The sequence below is a fragment of the Bombus affinis genome, chromosome 7 (assembly GCF_024516045.1).
Source record: "Bombus affinis isolate iyBomAffi1 chromosome 7, iyBomAffi1.2, whole genome shotgun sequence".
NCBI lineage: Eukaryota > Metazoa > Arthropoda > Insecta > Hymenoptera > Apidae > Bombus > Bombus affinis.
In genome coordinates this window covers 12,458,827-12,484,149 of record NC_066350.1, presented here as the reverse complement: position 1 = coordinate 12,484,149, position 25,323 = coordinate 12,458,827, and the positions used below count along the sequence as shown (strand labels likewise).

The 25,323-nt window shown below is 39.4% G+C and overlaps 1 protein-coding gene across 5 annotated transcripts in view; it reads right to left on the bottom strand.

Moving 5' to 3' along the window:
• LOC126918609 (tyrosine-protein phosphatase 99A-like) overlaps positions 1–25,323 on the bottom strand; it is a 419,436-nt gene that overhangs the window by 214,680 nt on the left and 179,433 nt on the right. Inside the window, exon 1 of one of the 5 annotated variants that reach the window (XM_050726690.1) lies at positions 8,225–8,239. The exons of the other annotated variants lie outside the window; for them this stretch is intronic. The gene's annotated coding sequence lies outside the window, so the exon portion shown is untranslated. Of the gene's footprint in view, positions 1–8,224; positions 8,240–25,323 lie in introns of those variants that run through there. 5 annotated transcript variants of the gene reach the window in all.

Genomic DNA, 25,323 nt, shown 5'->3' with positions numbered 1-25,323 from the left:
GAATCGTCCTCGCCGAGAATTTCCTGTGTATAAATTGTACCTATCTTTCGTCGCGTTTCTTTTTCTAATTGTATACATTAGTTTTCCCCGCAGTATTGGAAACTTTGATGAATTGACGCGGTAGTTCCAAAACTGTGCTCCCTGATTTCGGTATTTCAATATTCCAATGTATTTCGATATTTATAACGAAATGACTTAATCCGTGTGATTTTAGATGCAAGATCAGATTTTTTCAGTGCAATGATAAATAAGACGTGTCAACTGCGCGCTGTAACTATCGGATAAATAGCTGTTCAGATTTTGGACGTCGCGAACCGAAAAAGTTTGGAGATCAATCGGTTTAGGGTACTGTTAAAGTTAGTCATCGTGGTATAACGATGTAATCTAAACGTGGCTGCATTTTCCTCTCGGATAATCAATTAGCGTCATCTATTACACGACCAAGCACACGAAAGTGACTTAAATGAGACAGTTCCTAAAAAGGGATCAAAGTATCTCATGGCAAATTGTCGACGATAATCGAATCGTGACAGATTCCACTGGTTACAGATTTCATCACGCGTTACACGCTCTCCTTTATTATAAGCGACCTCGTTTCTTTGTCGTTCCCCGCTTCACGGGAGATCAGAAGACTTTTTAATTAAAAAAAAAGAGAAAGGGAAGAAAGATCCAGGAACGCCGGTTGTCTGCAATTTGCGCACCGGTAGACGTGATCTTTCACGTCAAAGAACCGTGTTCGAAGATTGCGATGTCGGGTCAGATAGTCAGAAGAGAAACATGTTCGTTAAATGTCATCACGCCCGGTAACACAGTGGGCTCGACAGTTTTTCAACCACGCAAACGAGTCTGCCGGTTTTGCCAAATGCCGAAAACAGGAAACGCAAAGGGCTTTCGCGACTAACATTTCACCGCTTCGTACAGTGATACGAGTCAACGATTCGAGAGTCGTCGCTGTTCTTTAACCGAAGCAAAAACTTCGTTTGGAAAATGGAAGTTGACGAAGAAATACGAGAGACGTAATGCGTGATTCGCATCAAATTTTGGTAGGGCCACGTTATAACATAAATAATAAAGAAATCTCGTTGAAAGCAGCGAGCTTTCTTTTACATTAAACGCAAGTACGACGGAAGAAAGCAAATGCCAGACGTAACAAAATTACTGTTATACATACCGCTTTTAAAAACGTATACCCTCGCGAGACAAAGGGACGAAAGTTTCTAATGGTCTCCCCTCTTTATAGTCTCTCCTTGTTTCAAACTGAATCGGCATACAGACTCGAACATGATGCCGCGCTCCGGAAAATTTGATAGAATTCCCTGAATCCATAAATTCTTCAAATTTCGGTCATTTGTCTGGCGGATTTCCACTTGCGGCCAAACTGGGGCGCAACTCCCAAAGCTCAGATCTCACCGCACGGAACAAGCGACACATAACCCCATAAGGGTACAACTCGCGTTAAACATATGCCATAGAATTAGCGCGACAAAGTTGCCACCCTCTCCATTCTCGGTCGGTTTAACTCGCTTGAAAAGCGAAGATGTATCGTAGGTATCGTACAATGAGGCCAAAAAGGTCGAGAGAAAAAGCGGAATGTGAAAAAAAGTTAGAAAGAGAGAAAGAGATGGGGGAGCAGAGAATAAGAGGAAACGGAACACAAACTCCTCTACAAAGTTTTGCACTCTCGAAATAGATGCTCGGTGTCCCACAGGATACTTCCAACCCTTGTTATTGTCCGTCGAGCCAACGCGAGGGACAGAGTGTCGTTACAGGACATATTTTCACGGATATTCGTCGAGCGATCCAGGTGAAGCAATATCGTGCTCTACTCCAGGGAAGAGGAGAAAGAAACTTATCACCGAGAGGCAATAATAGCTCATCCTACCATATTTTTGTCGTATTCAGCGACGATTCGTCGAGAGCAGAAAACGGACACAGAAAAAGAAAGAAAGGAAGAAAGAGAAGGGGATGATGGAGAATCACTTTCAGGCGACGAACCATGTGCTATCCGAGTCAAAAGTTTCGTTGGAAAAGTTCCATCTGCCCCTTGTTCTCCGGAGGCTGGCGTTCTCTGGCATCGAAGGGATTTTAATATTCGCCTCGAATTAATGTCAGCTTCGAATTAAAAAGTCATTAAAACTGTAGTCGACCGAACGGCTAATGAGATTGGACAAATAGTGCGCGCAATTTCGCGGCAGATCAAAGGAACCAACCGGCTACAATTCAACCTTTCAGTTCGCGTCTTTCAACGGACCCTGCAACGACGTTATTAAAACTTTCCACGTGCTCTTACTGTAACCGCCCTCGAGACTCGCTCGCGATTTCTGCATATTTTCTCTCCCCTTTTTCTTTCGCTCCCTTTCTCTCTTTTTTTCTCTTTTTCTATTTTTTCGTTCGACGCGATGTCATTACAACGCCACGCTTGACCTTATCGCAACCGAATTCTTTCCGCGTTTTTTGTTCTTTCATTAAAGCGAAACAATACAACGAACGAAAACAACAACAGTAACAACGATTTCGAAAAAAAAAAGAAGAGCGGAAGAAGAGAAGGTACACGGGGTGCATGAACGAACGAGCCTCGACCTAGCCTCGAACCAAAATATGTATATGTGCGCGAGTGAAGAGACCAATGTGCACTCGCGCGAAACTGCAAACTCGAGCCTAACGCCGGGATATTCGATTTTTGCGGGCATGCGAAAAAAACTTTTGACGCGATTCATCCGAACCGATCAACCGAGCTATGCAGCTCCATCGATATTCCCCTGTGCTATTGTCGAGTGATCGATGAAAAAACAAAACGATCGCGAATACGCGGTGCGACGCACGCCGCGACATTACTGCGGACAAGAATAGTACCTATTGAAATCGCACTGGTACACACTGCTGTTTGTACCACCTCCATGTTTATTTATTTACTTTTTACCCTCTTTCTCTCGTTGCTTTTTCTCCCTTTGTCATAGTGGTATGTAACCTTTTAATCCAATCAAGCCAGAATTGAAGAACTTGCGACGAAATGGAAGAAAGCTGTTGTGCAAACACCGGTATCGCGCCAAGGAGAACGGATTACGAAGTATCAGATTAAAAAGAAAAGTTCGATCGATTGGTTCTTCTTTATTCGCGAACTCGAAACCGTCTCGGATTTCTAGAAATCGCACAGTCGGGAAACTCCGTGTGAAGATTATATATATATATATATACATATAACGAACAAGTCACGATGATAAACTGGCGTTTCTTTCTTCGGCTTAACGTTATTAGAGGATATAATTGAGATCCTCCCAGATAAAAGAAACGATTCTACGCAATATCGATCGTATAATTTCATATAAAATTATATAATTACGCGTTACTTCGATTTAAAAAATTATCGTGTTCTGTACATTAATCTGGTAATCTGGCTACAATCTGTGATTCTTCGATTAATTACATAATTCTATACAATTAATTACATGAAATACATATGTTTAAATATGTACTTGATTACATAAAATGAATTATTCGTGTATAAAAACTGGTTCTACGATTTTTATCTACCTTTCAATCATGTTATTCGCTGGATTTTATACATTTAACGCGTTCCCATGCAAATACAAGCGTATTCGAAGCGGGCAAGATTGTTGGCAATTCACATTTCGAGGCCCGCTCGATAACTGACGCATATCCGATCAGATATTTAATCGGTCCATCAATCGAACGTCCAGGGGCGAATTTTTGTACGTGTCCGCGATACGATCAGAATAGTTGATCGCGCGTCGATCAACGCACGTGTTTTATTCCTTTTTTTTCCTTCTCTCTGTCGTATTTCGATCCCGTAATACGGTGTCTTTGTTTTACCATGGAGGGCGTATTTTGTGGAAGGATTTACTTTTAAAAGCGAATTAAACCGATTCCATGGTATTTTCAGAAGAAAGCGACGAGTAACACACTACCGTTCGAACACCGCGTTGTTTCGCGAATAAACGCGAGATCTCGCTATTAACTACACCATTACGTCTCGTTCTTTGTTCTCGCGAAATTATAAAACATTTATTGTCCCCGCTATTAATTATACTATTGTCTGTACGCGTTTTTGTTTCATCTACACAGAGACTGTAGCCTGGAACGCTGAAAATTTCGAAGCTTTCATCGGTTGAATGCTCGATTCGATACTTTGTTACCGGATCATTTGTTCCAAGGGACAAAAAGCACAAGCCTGCCTAACGTGTTACAAACGACGGATAGCATAGCATCGTCTAACACGTTCTAGTTTCGAAAAACCTGCTATTTTCCGTAAACGGTGACCCCATTAAAATTCTAGCGTCAAACTGGACAAAGCAAAAACATTGGGGGATCGCGGCGTTTACCCGGCAACAGATATCGTGTTTAAACGCAACAGAGCCACAGCCCACGCTCCAACGGCGCCTCGTCTCTGCCAAGCAAACCGCCTCGTTTTGCATTTGTAGATAAACAGTGTCATTGGTCTGTTACGTCTACCGGGTGGCAGACACAGGGTTGTGTCTCTTAATTATCACGCGCCTGTTCTCTCGGTGTTTTGTTTAATAGCTTCCGCTTTCGCTATGTGAAATTATACGGTGGAAATTAAACGACCCATCGTAAGGATGGAAGAAACAGATCGAAACAAACGGAATAAACGGAGAAGAAAAGAAAGAAAGGATTGGTTGCGAGATCCCCAATCAATTCGGTTCTCCATTCCCATTTTCCAACGGGCATCGTTTCTACGGTAGCTCGTCCACCCTTTTCTCGTCTCGTCGGAATTTCCATCAGGGCCATCACGAGCGACGGTCGACCGGTTTTCCACCGCTCATTTTGATTCCCCCCTTCCGCGTCTGTATCTCGAACTGGCTACGAGCTGGAACTGGAAATTCGATGGACGCTGGAAACAGGATTGCTCGAAAGTGTGTTCTTTTCCGTGTCCTCTTCTTCTTTATCGATTTCATGAATCCGCCGGGTAGGACACGCGCGCCATGAGTTTTCCTGGTGAACCGAATCAACCCTTCGTTGGAACTCGTCGGTGAAATAAGTAGTTTCGCGACAGAATAACATCCAACCATTCACCGACCATTTCCCACGATACTTTCCTCGTCGTAATAAATATCAGGTCATATTTATCTGGTCATATTTCCACGAGTGGACGAACCTGGATTTGTAGATATTCCAAAGACGAATGAATATATGAGACTGTTCGCGGATTGTAAAACTTGTCGCGATAGATTCGAGGCTTTCGGTAAGTCGTTCGGATCGATTCGAACGCGCATGCTGTTCTTTTGTGTGTTTATTCAGAGGCTCGTATTTTAGCAGACGGGTATTGTGACCGTAATAATGGTTGACGTTCGGATAAGTTATCGCGAATCAAATTAATAAAGAAAACTCCGTTATGTAAGAAACCGTAATCTTGACTTAATTTCCATCACCGAACGGCCTTAATTGCATTTTTTCGCCACGCGGCGGTCCCGATTGAAATTGCAATATGCAAATCACCGCGATAGTCGTCGGCAGCGATTACTTTATTCTCCTCTCTTATTTTTTTTTCCTTGTTCCGTTTCACTAAGAAGGAAGTTGTGAAGAAGAGTGGCGAAGAAAGGAAGAAAGAAGTCGCACTATGCTGAGACGTACAGAGTCGGCTAAACGAATGGCACCTCTCTCCGATTGACTAAAAACTGATTTGCATTTAAATTATGGAGCTGTCTACCTATGCAGGCGGGTTTTAATTTATCTGTACCCTCAATCCGCCCCAAGTTTCGTATCCTTTTTCCCTTTGAATATAATCTTATCAGAAGGACGAGTACCGGGAGGAAAATCCAGCGGCGCTTCTTCCTTTAATATTCATGATTTATTGTCGCTGACTTCCACGACTTCTCGACAGTCGACATTCTCCACGAACTCTAAAACGCTCGTGTTTCGGACCGTTTCAAAAATCACTCGCCCGTTTCACATAGAGAAGGCACCCTTCGATGCTCTCGACGAAGAGAAATCACGAATAAGCGAGAAATATTCTGCGACAAATTTATGAATAAACCAGTAGCACCTTTGTCTACAGTTAAATCTCTGTATTCGCCAAGGGTAGATTCTAGAATCTTGAAATCGTGGATATCGTGTACGGTAACAAATGGGAGAAAATTTAAAGGGTGTCTCTACAAGTCAAAATAGGACGAAACTTCACAATACAAATCGCGTTTGTTAAATACTGGCACTTAAAAATCCAAATATCTCAAACTCACACGTATCCTTCAACTATTTCTATCAATTATCCTGTATACTATACGTATCTGCGATAAAATTTGATACTTCATTATGTACTATTAAATATTAATAAAAATAAAATGTGCAGTGCGATAATGACGCATGGTCTATGTGAAGGGATGAAATCAATCGAATGACAAATAGACGATGTGGTGTTATAACATCATTAATATATTGTCCAAAGAATTCTTTGATGCAGCTGATTTATCATCTGACTTATGAAACGGTGACGAGTTGAAAATCGTCGGTGGATTTACTGTACAAAAATTCAATTCTTTTTGCACGACGATCAAATGTGGAGTTACTGTACATGTCAAAAATTCCCTAGGGATGCAGCAAGATGTGTAAAAGAACTAACTTTCTAGGAATGTCTTTCCTCCCAAAGGGGATGTGAGGATTCGCGACAAATTCGATTCGCGTAAATTGGTAGACATCAAAGACGCGGATAAACAGGCAGCGAAATGGTCGTGTTTTCTCTGGCGGATCGTATTATTGTCAACCGTGACTCCAAAAAGATTTTCCATGGTAAATCCGTTTTACGCTTTTCAACCATATGATGTGTTGCGGTCACGCGGCGCAAAAGCCACGATATAAACCGAATGTAACGAAGTTGCGATAAGGAAAAGTTGGCCCGCTTTGCTATGACGAACTGTTCGGAATTGCTTACTATATAGTAGATGTGTGTGTGTGTACAAAGTCGATAGAACGGACTACAAACTATAGATGAATTTCTGAAAGCCGCGTATTGTAAAATAAAAGCAAAAGATTGGTGAATCAGTGAGTGAATTTTGCTTCTTGTTCGATGGAATGTTGTTATTCGAAGAGAACGAACTTTGTTTACACCGAGATATAAATATGATATGAGACGCCCATTCAAGGCAAAGGATGTTTTTGTTATATGAAACTGCGTCATGTGAGAATTATGTAAATACGTGCTGGTTTACGAAAGTATTCGAGAACTTAGCAAATTTTTACGCATATATCGTAATATATTATTGAAATATTTTTACAGCCGACCATAGATTATAATAGTTTAAATATAAGAAGGAAATCTTTAAAATGTATATTATATAAATTATTTATTTATTTATTTATTTATATACGTCTTTATAATCTCATTGTATAACTTTATTAGAACTGCGTTTTTGTGTCTAACAGTAAGCATTTATATTACTGGAATTCATATAATACAAAAGGACGTTCAGATAAGTGGATTTAATCAACACGGATTCATTTAAACAAGAATTAATTAAAATTTCATTCATATAAACGAAGTTATACGTATTAACTTTCCTATGCATACATGAACACGAAATAATATTAGGTTTTTAAAAAGGAGATCTAAAATTATATTGGATTTATTTTATACTTTATACGACAGTATTTAACGCGTATTGCAAGCGATATCTCATTATTTTCGCATTATAGGACATGTGTATATGAAATGCCTTTTCTTTGAAATTTACATTAAGAAAGAGGATATTTATTATAAATCACATACATACTGTTAAGAGCATTTCCAATAAAAATATAATAATATAAAGTTTTCAATATTTCAATTTACAATAGTAAAGTGAGTATTTTAAATCAAAATACTTATATGATTTTTATTACACCAGCGAAAATTTAGGAAAACTGAGGCGAAAGTTCTTCAAGGCACATATTTAGCATTTTGGCCCAGTTAAAGAAATCCTCTATTCTAATTGTAAATAATTTTTTAAATATACGGACTATGACAGAGAGAATACACTTTTAAAAATAACGAATTTCTATAAAACTATAATAATGTAATTAGCTTATCATTGGTAGAATACACTGTCATACAAAAATATCGATAAAATTTATGCTTCAAGGAAACTGCGATTGAGGTTATTTGAAGAAACGACATCTCATATCCACCAATCCAATATTTCCGTCAAAAACTTATAGAATAGAATAATTTAATACCGACTTTGTTAATTACGCGACGATCGAGTAACTACCGCACCGGTATTTGCATTCAATTTCTTGCCTTACCTTAGCATGCGAATCTGCTCGTCGATAATTCCCTCTAAAGCATCGTAGACAACAAGGATCTGGTCTCTCTCTTGATAAGTCCCTCAGACTTCACAAAACACATACCGAGGCCAGTGACGTAAACGGTTCGCATATTAAACGCGATCACCACGATACAATGCAAGTTATAGTTGGTAAGACTCGCGTGTAAGATTCTAAGCGCATTGAATGAGAAATGAGAAGCGAAACACTTATGTATACTTGCTACACGCGACGCGAGGCACATCATGGCACGATGTTACCGAAACGCGAGACAAAACACGACTAACCTCTCGTATACACGACTCGAAGTTCGCCTTGAGCGACCGAGTCGAGGACGAAACGAAGCGTATTTACGTTTACATTATTTAATGTAAATATCCTTCGGATGTCTTACCACGTCGATAATCGTATACTTGCTATCGATTTAGAAAATTCGCTCACGAAGGTATTCGAACACTTGTATGCAGGTTGTGCAACACAATACGAATATATTCTGCAATATGTATCTTTTCTTGTACTAAACGCACTAGTTCAGACGTAAATGTGATTCGGTAGACACAGAGATACGATGCTCGAACTGAACACAAGTATCTTGGAAATAAATATAAAATACGATAACCGTACGAGATGCGTTTGCTCGCTTAAAACTCTGCCGACTGTTTCTTCCGCCTATCATCTTTCGACCAATCACGCTCTGGCATCAGTAAACGAGCGCGCTTTATGAAACTCTCTATGAAACATATAGCGTTCTGTGATCCTACACTACGTGTTACAAAAAGCGTTTCGAAATTTTATTAGCGCTATTGTGAGCCCCGATTATCACGATTATACTGGTAAAATTTGAAAATGTAGCTACATAGAAATTAGAACATATTTACCGCAAACATACATTTAACGAGAAATTTGCATTTTCATGAATAATCGTTTTAACCATATACGTAATAAACGTTAAAGATGATCACACTGAATACCGAGGTTTATTAATATATTTGATTATCGACCGTCTAAATATTTGCGTTATCTCTGCAAAATACGTATGTACTTGCAGTAAATATCTTGTAATTTCTATACACATTTTCAAATTGGTTTCAAAATATATCAATATAATCGTGGCAATCGTATCTCATTGTGCTAATGAAATACCAAAATATTTCATATAACACATGCAATATAGACATAACAGTTTTCTATGCTAAATGTTCAAATACTTTCACGAGCCTATATTTCACATTTAATAAATCCGAAGATAACGTATAAATCGAATAATCCACTATATGAAATCTTTAATCAATACACACATTGATTGGTTCGTTAAATACGTCATACAGTGATCGAACATAGTAGAGACAATTTTTTACAGATCTCAATTTAAAACCATAATTCCATTTCGAGATTTAAATACGAGATATCGGAGATATTGAAAATAGATGGACAGGAAAATGATTTTAACGTGATCTGCACTAATTCGAATAAAAAATGGGAAAAAGTCATTTCTTTCTATTCTATCTAATTCTTAAGAACAGTAATTTTTTCTGGGGCAACGTTTTATTATTTTATCGTTTATCCTATCAAACACAGAGCACAACTAGGCCAGCTACGCTAATTTATGAAATTATATAGCATGTTTTCATTGACATTGTAAGTAAACACAGCTGTGATAAAATACGAAACCAATCTGGAAACATACATATGCATATAGAAATTAAAGGATATTTATTGCAAATATATATTAAAAAGAAAATTAAAAAAATAATAAGTATTAAAATTGAGCTCAGTATTGAGATTTATTCGTATAATGGATAGTTGATCGCTTAAATTTTTTTGTGATCTCTGCAAAATACACAGATACATATGCCAAATACTCCTAATATATGTATATTTTAATGTTTGTTTCACATTTTACTTCAATATAATCACAATGCCCGAGTCTCGTAACAATGACAATGACATTTCAAAATATTTCATATAACGCATAATATATTCGCAAAACGTGCCCACTAATGCGCGAATACTAATGCGAGTCTTTGTATATCGTAACTTTTTCTTTAGCCGTAAACGAGCAAGAGTTGCTCGTTGAACTCATTTTCATTCTCGAACCTCTCTCGTGGTTACACTGCGAAAGGATCAATGAATGAAAGTGCAGCTCGTTCTCATCGATCCGCGTGTAATAACGTCGTCCAGGTGGAACACTCTAACGGAACGCGTCAGAAGAACGCAAATTATTCGCGCGTTCGTTGAATAAGTTGACTATCGATTCGCCGTGAAGTGCCCGGTGCTGTGGCCAATTAATTACCCGCAATTTAGCGGGTCGCGATTGATCACTGCGATTTACTGGAATTCCACGTGTAACCGTGGGCTCTTATAGCACGAGAAACGACTATTACTCTTGGACGGAACGCGGCGCGTGCACGCGTTCATGGGACGATAAACGAAAAATGCCAGCGGCACCCTTCCTCGTGTAAACTTTACGCCGTGATCCGCGGCCAATTACGATCACGAAGAAGGTAATGGAACTTTTCAGTCGAGAAAGCCTATAGCTGATGTATTAATCACGCCTGCGAGACACGCACGCCGAACCACTTTCAGGGTAAATTATAATTAACAGGGAAATTATGCCTGACCATGAGATCATGATCGGTGGTGACGTTTTCATCGAGACGCACGTAACTTAAGGATTGGAGAACGATACTACTGATCTTCGCGTGTTATGAATAGCGTGTATGAATATTCGTCCGGGAGAATGAAAGGTGTATGTTTTTAATTATTCCAGAATGATTAATTGTGAGATTTAGATTACTTTCTAGTTAGATTTAATTCCTTTTATATATTTTTAAAGAGTTAACATTTTATTTTAAAAAAATATATATATATCAGATAACTTTTTGATATTTAACAAACGAGACTCATTACTAAATTAAACTCACACATAATTTCTTGGAAGTTTGATCCTACGACGGCATCGGTTATCTTAAGCAACGTGTTTCTGGAGTCGCGCACCATTTTGTAAGAGATTGACCGATACGACAATTGGCATACGTAATTAATTCGAGCAATCTAATTTTCGCAAGTGGCTTCGAGCAGATACAATCAATCGGAAATCCTCCAGAGCGATTAGTTTCCCTTCGCTTCTTCTTCTCTGATTGCTGAATTTTCCACCATACACATTATGCTCATCGTTCTAAGCCTCCTACTATTCTCAACTGGGTAACAAATCGCGATCGCGTTACTAAGCAATTTCTCGCGTGGAATGAGTCTCCTCTCGCGATCGCTCCGGGATAGAAACAGACACGTTGCGGATAATGTATTCGCACGGAATGGTGCGTGCACGCGAGGCGGACGAACACACGCGAGCGCCCGAACCTTTTGTGCGCGCTTGCACGCCGGAACAATGGATGGGTAAAGCTTCTGATATCCGCGCGATCACGACAAAGAGAAGCTTTCCGCGCTCGTATAAAGGACATCTCTGTTCGGGGCTCTCCGCAGGATCACAACGTAAATCATCGTTATACGAGGGGCCAGCCTTTAAAAGCTTCGCGGTGAGCTCACAATTAGAAGGCGGGAGTTGGTGAATTTTGACGAGCTACTCGCTGACTATTTAATCTTCGCACGCGCCGCGAGTAAATGCCAAATGACAATCGGATGGGCGGAATTTCGAACACCGCTGTTTTAGCATTCATTAGTGCCTTGATACGGCTGCGGGAGGAAATGTAGGTAGGAGGATTGAAGATTCTAAACGAGGATTGTCTTCCAGATTCCTCAATCTATTGAAACGAATTGAATTTATACTGGAAAATTGAATAAATTAATTGAACATATTAATTAAAGAATAGATTAAAATGTTGAATTTATATTTGAAAGTGCGAATTGAATTTACACCAGAAATAACTTTGAATTCCAAAAACCTAAATTTGTATTTGATTTTGAATGTAAAAAGTTGAATTTGGACTTGGTAAATTAAATCTAATTTTAGAAATTTAAATCTGAATCTGAAAGTTTAAATTCGAACAATCGAATCTGTGTCTGATCGAGATACGAATGTGGTATGTTGTCCAATAACAATATAAAGTAATCGAATTAAGGTCTGAGTTCTGTCAGTCTAAAATAATCGAATTAAAGACCTGAGGTAGTAAAGCTAGACATATACATAACAGAACCATCGCGTGAAAGCAAATATTTGCAATTATATTTAAACAAACTACATTGCGATAGTTGGTCACGAAAATTTGTCTTGGAATTCTAGATAACGATTCGTTATGAAGTTTTCCATAATAATTAACCTTACAATGCACGATAGGAATTTCATACGAACAACACCGTTATCCAGGTGGACGTTCGAACGGCTTAAGTTGGATAGTGTCACTATAATTTAATATCATCCTACGCTAGTGTCCGATTTACGTGCGTAATGCATGAACGAGGAATGTCTGCGGTCTCCCAAGGTGGAGGCTCGGTTAATTGAACATTAAATTACGTTAATCGAAAATTGGTCGCGCTTAGCCAACGAAAGCACGAGTTATGGCTAACGCTCGTGCGTTCTTTGTCGCCGTTGGGGAAAATATTCTTCACTGTTGCAATTTGTATTAATTGATGCCCTGTGGAACACGTCATTTCTTTCCATTTATATAATGATAATAGTAGGAACTTAATTAAATCAACGTTGAACTCGTCAAATATAAATTATAGCAAATTCCAGATGACGGACGTGTTACTTAATGCAATTAGAAGATCGTGTTAAAGCTTTCAGAAAGTGAATTACATTTTCATTAACTACATACTACTGTCACCTTCATATTATATTTATTATATTTGTACTTTCATACAATGATTTCAATCCTCTTAACTTCTAATTATAAGCACGGTGAAACCTCGTTTAACAGAATAGTAATTAACAGAACGGTCCATTATGGGGAAAACAATAAAAAATTTGAGAATGGTCGATTTTATGAAATATTGGGGAAAAAGGTAGATACTGGAAAAAGTTGATATATCTTTATTAAAAAAATGTTTGTTCCGGTTTATCAATGCTCTGAATTCTCATTTTCAACAAATACTTTTATCTCTGTGCATTATTTTGTATATCATTTTAAAACGCTGTATTTTCTCGTCCGTGTATGATTTTAATTTTTAACTTTTATGTATATGGGATATAAGCGCATCTTTTTCAGTATTCCGTGCAGTATGAATCGTCAAAAATCGAAAATTTCACAGGCTAATACATTCATAAAAATACAAAGCAAATGGTAGACAGCAAATGAACTTCTCTTCTATGAAAATAAAATTATTCAATTATCCAAAACATTCAATTTCCTCGCTTAGTGCCGTGATTAATTCGAATGATCAAAGTTCTACTGCAGATAGCCCACTTATTCCAATTATATCCTAATCATACGTCCTAATCATAATTACCGATTATATCCTAATCAGACGTCCTAATCTTAATTACCGAATTAATTAAAAACGCATCAATCAAGTCTCAGAAATTTGTTCTCAACGCATCGCGTATAACTTCATCTACGAATATTGATTTCATTAGAAATCGTTTTTAGTACCTGATTAACGTGACTTCCATCTATAATAGATTTGCAGAAAGCTCGGAAGATTTCCAGAATTCAGTAATGAGAAGGAAAAAGCTAAAACCTATGAACGGTTAACGAAAACGAATGGTATAAATATAGAAACTGGATATCAAGTCATGACTTATCTCGGATATTCCGGCATTGAAGTACATCGTGGTCGAAGATTAGGAAACGAGACCCGTACGAACAAGTGGCTCTGGTAATCCGAACGAATTTACGTTCGTTTGGATGTCGACCGATCAGGACCGGCAAGATCTCTGCTAGGAACAGCAGAACGATAGGAATTCAATATTTATGGGGACACCGTGACGATGGGACACTGGTTGATTTCCATTTGCCTTCGGAACCAAATCGTAGCTTTTGACGGTATGAATTTCATTACGTACGCGTGTGCAACAAGGAAATTTTGATTATTGACTAAAATCAGAATATAGCTCTGTTGTTTAAGATTAAGGCAACAAAGCGATAGAGAGAGATATACTCTAACATTTAATGAGAATGATAATACCTTTCTACTAATAACTTTTCGTATCTTTCTTTTATATCACACTCCTCCATTTCAAAAATTGTTTATCGTAATTTTTGAGTCCCAAATTCTAAAGACAATTTATGTAGAATTATACTGTAGAATATAGCTTGAGAAGGAGAGATAAATAATAGCGGAGCATTATGTTACCTTGATAATATTATCATAGAACTCGAGCTCTTTCGCTTTTGTTATGATTAGAAAAATCAAGTTTCATGGTCTAATAATGAATTGAACCTTAAGAAATATTGTATTCTAAGTTTTCCTTATATTTAAAAATAAAGAATAATTTCTCTTATTCCGTACGTGAGATAGATACATTACGTATTTTTTTCTAAAAGAATATACACGGAAAATTTACATTTTTCTAGAAATTGCTTTCAAATATCCGATCATATATCAAAGATACTACCACACAGTCAAACAATTGGTTCAATTCATAAACTGAACGGAACAAAGAATCATTCCGAAAAATGTAGAAAAATCAGCTTATCTATACTCAAGAGCAGCGCGATAGAGAAACGCCTGAATAAGAAATATTTTACACTGACCTGGATCTATAATTATATTACGTAGCTAATTCGGGTTAATGGTGTCAATCGGATTGCGATTAACTCAACGAGGACCATTTCGCGGCGTAGATTTCTTGGCTATGTTATACGTACCTGAAACAACAAAGGAAAATTGTAGGGTTAGAAAGACCTGTAAAAAGATTAGCCGGTGATGTCGACTATAACTACAACGACGTTTGTTAAGCAACTATTTGATATCCTGCTGGGTAGAACTGAGCCGTCGAATAAATGGACGGGGGAAACCGGGGAATATTTGAGAAGCATGAAACGGGTAGAATAATATTATAGAAATGGGAACGTAGAATGTTTGAGAATATGGAAATAAGGGGAAAGCGGAATATTTCTCAGACAGCTGGAGTAATAGGACTATAAAATATATATATACAGGATCTGGTGGCCGTATTAGAAATACACGACGTCGGTAGCTGCCTAATAACGGATGCGCTCGGGATATCATGAGAAAAACGCGGAGACGAGGTCATCGAAACGAGATAGACTGTTCTCGATTACGTGTTTGTTCGTTCACCGATTACATGATCGTTGATCGGTACTTCGTCTCGTCTTATCCATGAAAATAAAATTGTGAGTAATACACCGTGACCTCGGGCTATTTTTCTTCTGATGCAATATTCATGGGCAGGCTTACGAAGTCTTGGAGAGAAGTTCGCCTCAAGACAGGATATCGGATCAGGTAAAATCTGTTGGTGAACGTGAACGCCGCCGTTACCATTGTTAGACTTGCATACGCTCCACGGAACTTCTAAGAGTCCTCGGACAATCACGATAACTCAAAATCGCTTCCGTCGCGCGTGAACGTCGATTGATTTTTGTATGGATAAATCATTGTCCCGAAGAGCAACAAAAATTTGTATTATATTTGTTTTAGAATTATATGTTTTGGATACTAAATGTTATATGGTAATGTTAGCGCAAGGATAAAGGGAATATATTTAAGAACCATGGAAGTATTTTATAAATATTAGACATAATTATTAAAGCAATTCAAAATTGGCTTTGTCAATGGAACTTTCTTCTGGTTGCTTCACTATGTGATATATTACCTCCATATGACGATACTTTAACGTTACGCGTATTATATTTTGCTATATATTCAACTTCGAACGATTGTCCAAATATAGGTATAGCTTTCTAGTTCTTTTCTTTTCACTGATACGTCGAATACTACTTATTCTTTTTCCTGTACGACTTAACACGGATCAGAGTTACTTAACCCACGAGAATTAAACAATACTGGGACGAAGGACTCGGTGAACATCTTTGTTCGAAAAGTAAGAAAGAAACGATCGATTTTGTGGGAACGAGACGGGGGCAAGGAAATAAAGCGCGGTATCTATGCAATTCCGAGGGGAGGCTTTCAAGCTCATCGAGATCCTTCGAGGCGGCTGCAAAACTTTAATCGCCACTTCGTTTCTTGGGGCGGGAAAAGCCCGAATGAGATGCTAGAATGGGGAGAAATCCTTATGATTAATTCAGCGCATTATCGTGGCGACTATTAGAAGAATAGATTTAAATAACGAAATAGTTCTGCTTACACGGTTCTCTACTTTACCGGTCGGCCTCTCCTTGGTTAAAATACAGTCGCAAATTGAATTTGACAGTTACCGGGTGAGGACCTAATGTAAGCTCCTCGAAAAGCGACAGAGGACATTCTGCCTTGCAAATTACATTTTTAAGGGAAGCCCTCTATTTATCTATTTTGTCTTATTCTTTGTGTAATTATTTGCGCCTCTACTCGAGGCATTTCTCCTTTCAAAGAGCTCGTTGAGAACGATAACGCAAACTACCCTTGAATAATCAAATCAGTCTCAACAGGTATCCCGATATTCGCCGGAATTAGCGCAACGATGTGGTTCACTTCGGATGAAAACTCGCGCGACCTCCAATAACGTCTATCAATCCAGTGTTTGTTGAAAGAAGGAATTCCATCCATGGAAATGCATTCATCAATGAGTTTCACGTAGTTGGACGTCTGATAGAACGAGGGCACGAGTTGCGTGCTGAATCGAAGGATCCTTAATGAAGTCAGACAGGACCTAGCGCGTGCTGGAGAACTGCCGGATGGTCGATGGAAAGTTTCCGGCGGACGAAATCAATGATCAGGCGTTAGAGCGATTATTTGCGACGCGGCTGAAGACGGGAGAAGAAAAGGAGATTTTTGAGGTGAGTGAACACAATCTGGAGGAAGCTCGAAGTTGGCTGAAATTCACGATCGGTCGACAGACGTGGACGGCCGACACGCAGGGCAAAGAGTGGCTGCTGGAGAATTGCCAGGGCCAACCGACGGGAACGGTCCAGATATTCACACGCGATCATTTTGCAACGCGGTCGAGGAAGCCAGACGGCGGAGGAAAGCCGAAAACAGCACTGGACGGAGGAGCAGAAGGAACGGAGGAAAGCTTCGAAGGAGAAGATGCTGCACGCTTTCTTCTCCCCTCCCTCTCTTCTCGTTTATCCCAACCCATTCGAAGTAGAGTAAAGCTAGCGTGAACTTCGGGTTCCACTGTTCGCGAGGAACTCGGCTTAAACTTCGGATCAGTGCTCAGAGCAATTGCTCGGGAGTTTAAGCGGCGAGCTTGTCTTATCGGCGAGTGACTTTCGTTCGAAGAACGATACGAGCAGGAGCAGTTCAATCGTTCCATCGAACGTCGATACCGACATGGCTAAGAATCTCTTTTGGTAGATGAAACGGAAAAATTCGAACATCCTGGGATAAACGATGTACGACCGTACAACTGGCAATTTTAATGGCGTGCTATAACGAGAAGTCTCGTTTACTTGAATTCTCGTCCATTGATTCGAGCAAGGAAATCGTACGTCTTTTCGCGTTTGGCTCCAATTGTATTTAACCCATTGGCGCTCTAATTTTTCACACTAAGTGAGCTCTACAGGATGGATCACTGAAGTTATCATTCGAATGATTCACAAATTGAAACAATTTTGTAGTATCGTGGACAAATTGCCTAAGAAATATCGGATGGACCATAAACAATGTTGCGAGAAAGTCTAAGTGCCGTTCGGCCAAAAGGGTTTGGAAACTTCAATGGGCCGAGCGACCCATCAATGTGTCGTCGATTTTTCAGTGGAATAGTTACGCGGAAAAATGGCCTACGTGACCTTGACCGCTGACGATTACGTCGTGAGTAACACGTACGTGGCGAGACTGAGAAAAGACAAAGGGATGCTTAAGGGAGAGTCGAATTGTGAGGAGTTGTTAACTGAGAATCGCATTGTGGGCAGTCGTTAACTAAGAGTTGAGTTATGAGGAGTCGAGAGTTGAGTTGCCGAGTTGTTATAAGTTGTAACCTATCAGTTGTGAGTTGTGAATTATCCATTTAGTTATCTTAGTTATAGCACATTACTGTATTTAGTTTACGTTCAATAACCATCGTTTCCTCTTTAATCCATTGTAAATAGATCCATCTATCAATAAACTTATCATATAAGATAGAAATCATTGGAAACCCTAATTTCTAATATTTCTGAATAAATAAATCATATAATTTTTATAAGTCTTCATCGAGGTCCTTTCGTGATTTGCCAAGTGCAAGAATTTACACAAAATAACTTGATAATTATTAATAACAAAACACTTAAATTAACGGTCATAATATCTCAGACCACCTGATGATAGATGCAGATGATTGTGCATGCCAATGAGTTTGCCTGATGTATAACTTTAATTACCTACGAGCCCTACGGAAATACGTGTTTGTCCCTGACACGTGGCTAATCTAAGATACAAGTGTGTCGAGGAAAAAGAACAGAGAAAACTTGGCCAGGAGGACGTGAAAATTGACCTGATGACTGGAGCCATGTTATTAGCGGTGCCTTTTTATGGTGGCGCTGAAATTGCTAGTCTTGTCTACCTATATCTACCATTAGAGCGAAATTAAGCGGGCAAACACGAAGCGACTCTTAAGCAGAATAAATGAATAACCCCTAATACATTCGTCAGCGAGTTAAACCAATTTTTTATTATTCTTCCAACGAATTCGTGCACGGTGTAGCGCCATCGTAACGAACAGGCAGTAATCGTTACCTAGAAGATAGTGTTTAATAAAGCACCCTGTATTGTTACTTATGTTGTAAGTAGCGTACCATGCTCGAGTTCTAAATGCGTTCAAGAAACGCAACTCGTTCAGGCGATCCCGTTTCCCAGAGAACACGTCCCTCCATTCTTACGATGAGATTAACATGAAAACGTGCCGGATTAATTGTTATTAGTCGAACTTGGCGCAATCGTTTCTTCCAATTCCTCTCCTCTCGTGGTATAAGATAAAGAAAGAAATTGTCTTTTAGAAGATCTTGGCTCTTTCGGTATCTTCCATCGTGATACCATGAAGAATAATTCCCTGCATATCTCAGTATGGCCCATTGATCGTAAATCGAGGGGAAACGTCGCGCGGTGGAAGCGATCGTTGCGTCGTGAAATTTTCGAATCCATGAAAATAGCTGAGAAACCACCTGCTCTTATCCGAAAAATTTGCGAGATGTTTTATTTACTTCGTATGCTTGCCTCTGATCCTCTTATCGTTTTACGAAATTCGACATATCGAACACTTACGAACACTTTGAACTGAGGAGGACACGAAGAAAGAAAGATCTTCCAGGATCGTAGTAGCATTTTCTTCTCTCTCAAACAAAGCCGAATACAAAGTGTATGAGTCGTTTGAGCGTGTATGCGAGGAAGGAACGTTCGAGGCAGAAACGGTATGAAATGAAACTTTGTCGTGCGGTTGTATTGTTCAACCCCATAACCGCCTGTAAATGTGCTGGCATTTATTATTTCGCGTTTGCTTGTTCTTTCATCTGCGCTCTATTCTTCTTTGCGAGGGACCTCGCAAAAGTACCACCTGCCACCCCAATTTTTCTTGATATTCTTATCACTGCGCTAGCCCGTTAGAGAAACGACTTAATTTCGGGTCAAATGTTGTAGGGGTCATTGGTGACTGATGTTCTACCTACCAGTTGTGACGCCACGTTGGCTACTAGTGAAAGTTTAGTGAATTAAAGATAAAGTAAACAATTGGATTTATAAAATCGGAGGTTCTTTAAATATTTCATTAAAAGTATAAAAAATATAGTGCATGATAATGCATTAAATAAATTTTATATTTCAAAGCAACATTAATTTCAAATGAATAACAAAATTAATAGATATTTCGATACAGATACAGTTGGGAAAGTGATTCGACATTTTTGCCTAGTAATGTACATTATAATTGTGTATAACAGTGTATCATGCCGAAATAAGTCAGAACGTACCAGTTTTATGAACAAGATATATAAAATTCGCTGCACATTAAACGTGTTAATTTTCTCTGCCATCTCTATCGCACAGTCATTATGCGGTAAAAATTTTACCGCCAACGCGAATATCATAAAAATAAGTATCGTATCTTTTGTGTCATTTTTGGAATAAATGTTAAAGTCAGAAATACAAGACTTAAAAAGTAGAGTTTTATATGTAAGTAGTATTAAAATGTTCCATATTCTCTGTACCTAAAAGGGTTAACTGGTACAATTTGGATTCGAAATCGGGAGTGACGTCAATTGCCTGTCGAAGAATTCACCACGACGATGTCCTCCGTGACAATCGAATTATCGCCCGTCGAGGGAACACGTGCAATTGAATAATTATCGTGGGCTCTGTAAAGATGTCACGTTTCCTAGAAATGCGGCGGATTTGTCGCGGTAATGCTCATTCTTATGTAAATTTCGATCGGTTCTCCCTCTGAATTTCGTCGTTCCCGCTGCAACGTGCTCACGATTTTTACATTCCCCAATTTGAGATTTCGCCTATGTCGCCTATCGAAAAGTAAGACTTATACATACAGTGATCCAGAGGAGTACTTGAACATTTAATATGAAAATTGTTTATTAATATATATGTTGCATGTTACATAAAATATATTGAAGTTTTATTAGCACTGGAACGAGACACGATAGATTTAAAGGCGTACATAGAAGTTACAATGTATTCGTTTCAAATACAATTTGCCGAGATTATAAAGTTCTTTGAACGAACAATTATCCATTGTATCAATAAATCTCAATATTTAGTAAGACCACTAATTTACAGGTTTAAAAGCAATCAGATGCTTTTACGATGTCTGGAAAATGTATGTTTGCAGTAAATGTCTCGTAACTTCTATAGATATACATTTTCGAACTTGTTTTAAACTTTAGCAACCTAATCATGCTAGTGATATTTCATTACAATGGTAATGAAATTTCAAAGTGTTTTGTATAACACTCCATCTATAAAAGTTTTTATCGTAATAGGCCAAATTTTATGTACGAGAGGGAAAATATTTCCAAACAGAAAACTGTATGACGAACATCATGATTTTTCATCAAACCGAAACTAATTTCCAAGAGAATGGCTTTTTAATAAATTGGGCGAATTCAGACAATCTACAAAGAGCCACTAAATGTTGCACTCGTTCTTGTTTCATCATTAATGTACCGAAATTACTATATATAGATTCTATTAAAATTCATCAAATCCGAAAATACGAGCGACATCCCGTGTGAAAGCAATTTTTCGTGAAAAACACGCGCCAATGAAATTTCGCTGCACATTCTTCGCGCTCCTACCGCTCATTTCTCTAACTCTTGGCCGTTCATAGACACGAAAGGATGGTGCACAAAGCACGGGGGTTTATTATGCTCGTTCCGGTGATAATTCGCCTGATGGATGTCAATTAAACACGAAAACGTGGCCGGCATTCCACGCTCGATCGACGGTGAACAATTTCGCCGTGCTTTTTTTTCGTGCCCTCTCTGCACGCCATTGAATTATGTTGACGATCTCTACACGGTAATGGCATCGTCCCTTTTATCGTGTATCATTAGTCCCTCACTCCATTTGCTTGTTAAATAAATTACGAACGACGCGTGTCCTACACATGTACCTTTGTGTCCTCCTATTTTTTATTATCGCGTGCTGAATGATTTAATACGTACGAGAATGAGTTAAAACGACGATACGAATACGAACGTTTCGACGGAAGATACAAAGAATTTTTATGTAGCATCCTTCGTTTAAGTTAGTTTATTTTATGTATAAACGAGTTCGGTGATAATTCATTCGTCGGAAGAACGTTATCCTTAGGACGAGACTAAAAGATATTGCATGAATCGTAAAAAATCCCAGGAAACCGGTACTGCGGTGGCTTTATCTATGTCTGTAGCGTAGCGGCTGCGGAACCATCGAAATGTAAAGCGAAAGACGTACAGGGCGAAAGAGGAAGGTAGCCGGTAGATATCCGAGTTAATCATACTCTTTTATTAGAGTAATTTGAGGATCTAATTATTATATGGAAATTTCCTTTTTCCCGCGGTGGTCTTTCCTACAATTTTTCTTTTAGAAGTTCCGAACTACCCCTGCAGCAATCTACCTTCCCTCTCCGCCGTCATTCTCTTTTCCCTTCTCTTACTCGTACGGCGCCGCTTTGTGTCGGGTAGTAAAGGACCGAGGCCACCCCATTTCCTCTCTCTTTATGTCGAATGCTTTAAAAGTTCACCATCGTCGGAACTTTTGTCTCTTGCCTCCGAAATTAACCCGCCTCGCCTCTCTCGTTTCGTTTTCACCGACCCGACCATTTTGTCCCCATCCCGGTCGAGCATTAGCACGATGGTCATTTACTTCATTATCGCGATAAGAACCACGGTGGTCGATGTAACTATATTTTTAAACTGTATCACCGTCCTGTGAAACGCAACCACTCTCGTCCAGTTACGTTTACGCCTATCACGTAAAGTAGATCCTTTTTCACTGATCCATCCGTGGAATGTACTTCACGACGACGCGACTCGTCGAAATATTCATACACCTACCGCCTTTCACGGCGGTTAATATAAAACCGTAATTTTAAACCATCGTTCTTGTTATCCCCGAACGTTTACAGAACGTTTCGTATGTTATTAATCACCGCGGCGGGAAATGTGATTGAGTTAAAAGACAAACTAAGGAAAGCTGGAAGGAAAAATAGCCTGGTAAGAGCAGTGATTCAAATCACGGAGACTACGGGAACCATTTGTATTTTCAAGTAGCAGAGTAATTTGATAATGGAAAAGGTTGGTCGATCTCCTTCGTGGGTCGTCGCCACCCCCGCACAACGTACGTTTTCGGCTTTTTAAGAAATTATACGCTCTTCAGGATCATTCGATGTTACATCCGCGAACCTTTTCTCCATTCTAACCTCCTTCCCGTTTTCACCTCTGTCCATGTCGTTCGTCGTTTCTCGAGTGTTCTTCGAAAGACACGGGGCTACGACCGAATCACGCTGCTATAGGAAAACGAACACGTCCACGTCCACGTCTGCTGAGAAAATGACACCGCAATTCCTTGCGGTGTCGTTAATTTTCTCGAGGAATTCGATCGAGCGGCCGCGTAATTTATTCGTATAAAAACACGCCCTGTGTGTCTCCCCTGTTGTGGAATGAAAAAAGGTCGTTTTCGAGAGAAGGACATTGCGCGATGATTAGGAAGCCGGCAAGAAGCAGTTGAGAAACAATCTTTGCTCGCCGCAGCGGAAGAGTTCCGCCCTCGTTACTTTCGCGCGTGAATGCGCAGTAATTTGAAGAAACGCGCAATCCCATCTGTGAAATCTCCTTTCATCGTTCCTGACACGCGAGTTATTCGAACAAAATATCGCGTTTTCATACTCTTTGGACAGAAATATACTGTAACAGCGATAAATAAAAGTATGCCAAGAAGAACCGTTCTACTGATTTGTACACGCGTGCTCATGAACGCTCATTGAAGCGTTTGAGACACGTCGAGCAATAGCGAGGAGCGTCTCCCATTTAGGTCTTTTTCGTAAAAAGCAGGCCTTTTGATACGATTCGTAAATGAGAAAACCAACGCTTGGGAACGTTGATGATCCTTCCTGGACTGAATAGATGAAGTATCTAGTGCTCCAGCAAAGAAGCGAAGAAGCAGCGAGCTCTACCTTTTCAGGTGTGTTTTAAGTTATAAAATGGATATTCTGATTTAAAGCCTGAAAATAAAATTCCTATATTCAAAGAAAGGTGAAATGACATCCAAGATGACGAGAAGATACAGGCTAATGGAAACAACTTCTTCTCGGTGAATCCTCTTATCTGTAAGTTCCCTTACAGTTTGCTTGCGTTACAAATCACTGCTTGCTACCTTATTACGAGTTCACGTGGCAAGCGTAAGTTGCTTGTGTGTTTCTTGCAGCTACACCTATAAGTTATCGTCGAAATTAGACGCGTAAAGCAAGGTACTGAAAAGCGTCTTTCCTCGTGTAACATGCAACGCAGACTTCGCATCTGTATTTACGGCAAATTTAAGTGCATTTCTGGCGAATCTATATCGGCAGATAGCGTTAGCGCGATTTCACGTCGAAAGTAAACGCGCGAAATACGCTACTGAAAGGGCTATTGTTCCTCGTGTAACATACAGGACAGATTTCGAAATTATACCTTTGAAAAATTTACGCGAGGAAGAGAGACGAAATTGGAGTTGCGTATCGATAAATTTTTACGACGACAGATGAACGAAATTCGCGTTCGAAATCTTAGATTAAGAAGAATAATAGGATTCGAAATCAGATGCGATGCCAGCTGGCGATGAGGAGTGATGCAACGTGGAATTAGCATCTCTCATTCGTGCACGGCGAACGAATTTTGCTCGCTAGGCTTTGACATGGAACAATTACGTAAATGTACTGATCGCGCGAAAAAATACTATACCATTGTTATGCATTACGTTACACCCTTTATTGCCACGCGAGACTACATTACATACGTACAGATATGCACATAGAGTTCGTTATGCGATTATCGTCAGGTTATATTGCAGCATTTCCAGCGAGACAGCGTGACATTTATTTATCGTAGCAACGGCGATAATCAACGTTTCAACGACCTATCGTTCCACTCGTACCACTAGCCGTATCGCGTGAAATCGCTCGTCTTTTACCCAATCTTCGACTGTGAAAAGTCGACCCAACCCATCGATGTCGATTTCCCTCGGGACAGACAGACGCGTAACGAGCAGCCCATTAATAACCGGCCGATCGTAAACCAATTAACCGACGTCGTGTCCGAAGGCGCGGGATCGGGGTGCAGTCGAAGAGATAATGGGACGAAGGGCATCCTGGGAAAAAAAGAGGAGGGGAAAGAAGAAGCTTTCTGGCGAAAAAAGCACCAACCGAAAAGAGGAAGAACAGAGAGTACGTAAGATGAGAAAGGAACGTAGCGTGAATGGCGAAATAGGGGAGTCGGCGTTAAAGAAAGAAGAGAATCTCGGAAGAAGATCATACGAGGACAGATATAGGGGAGATGGAAAGGAAATGAGGCAATGGAGCTGGCGGAAATG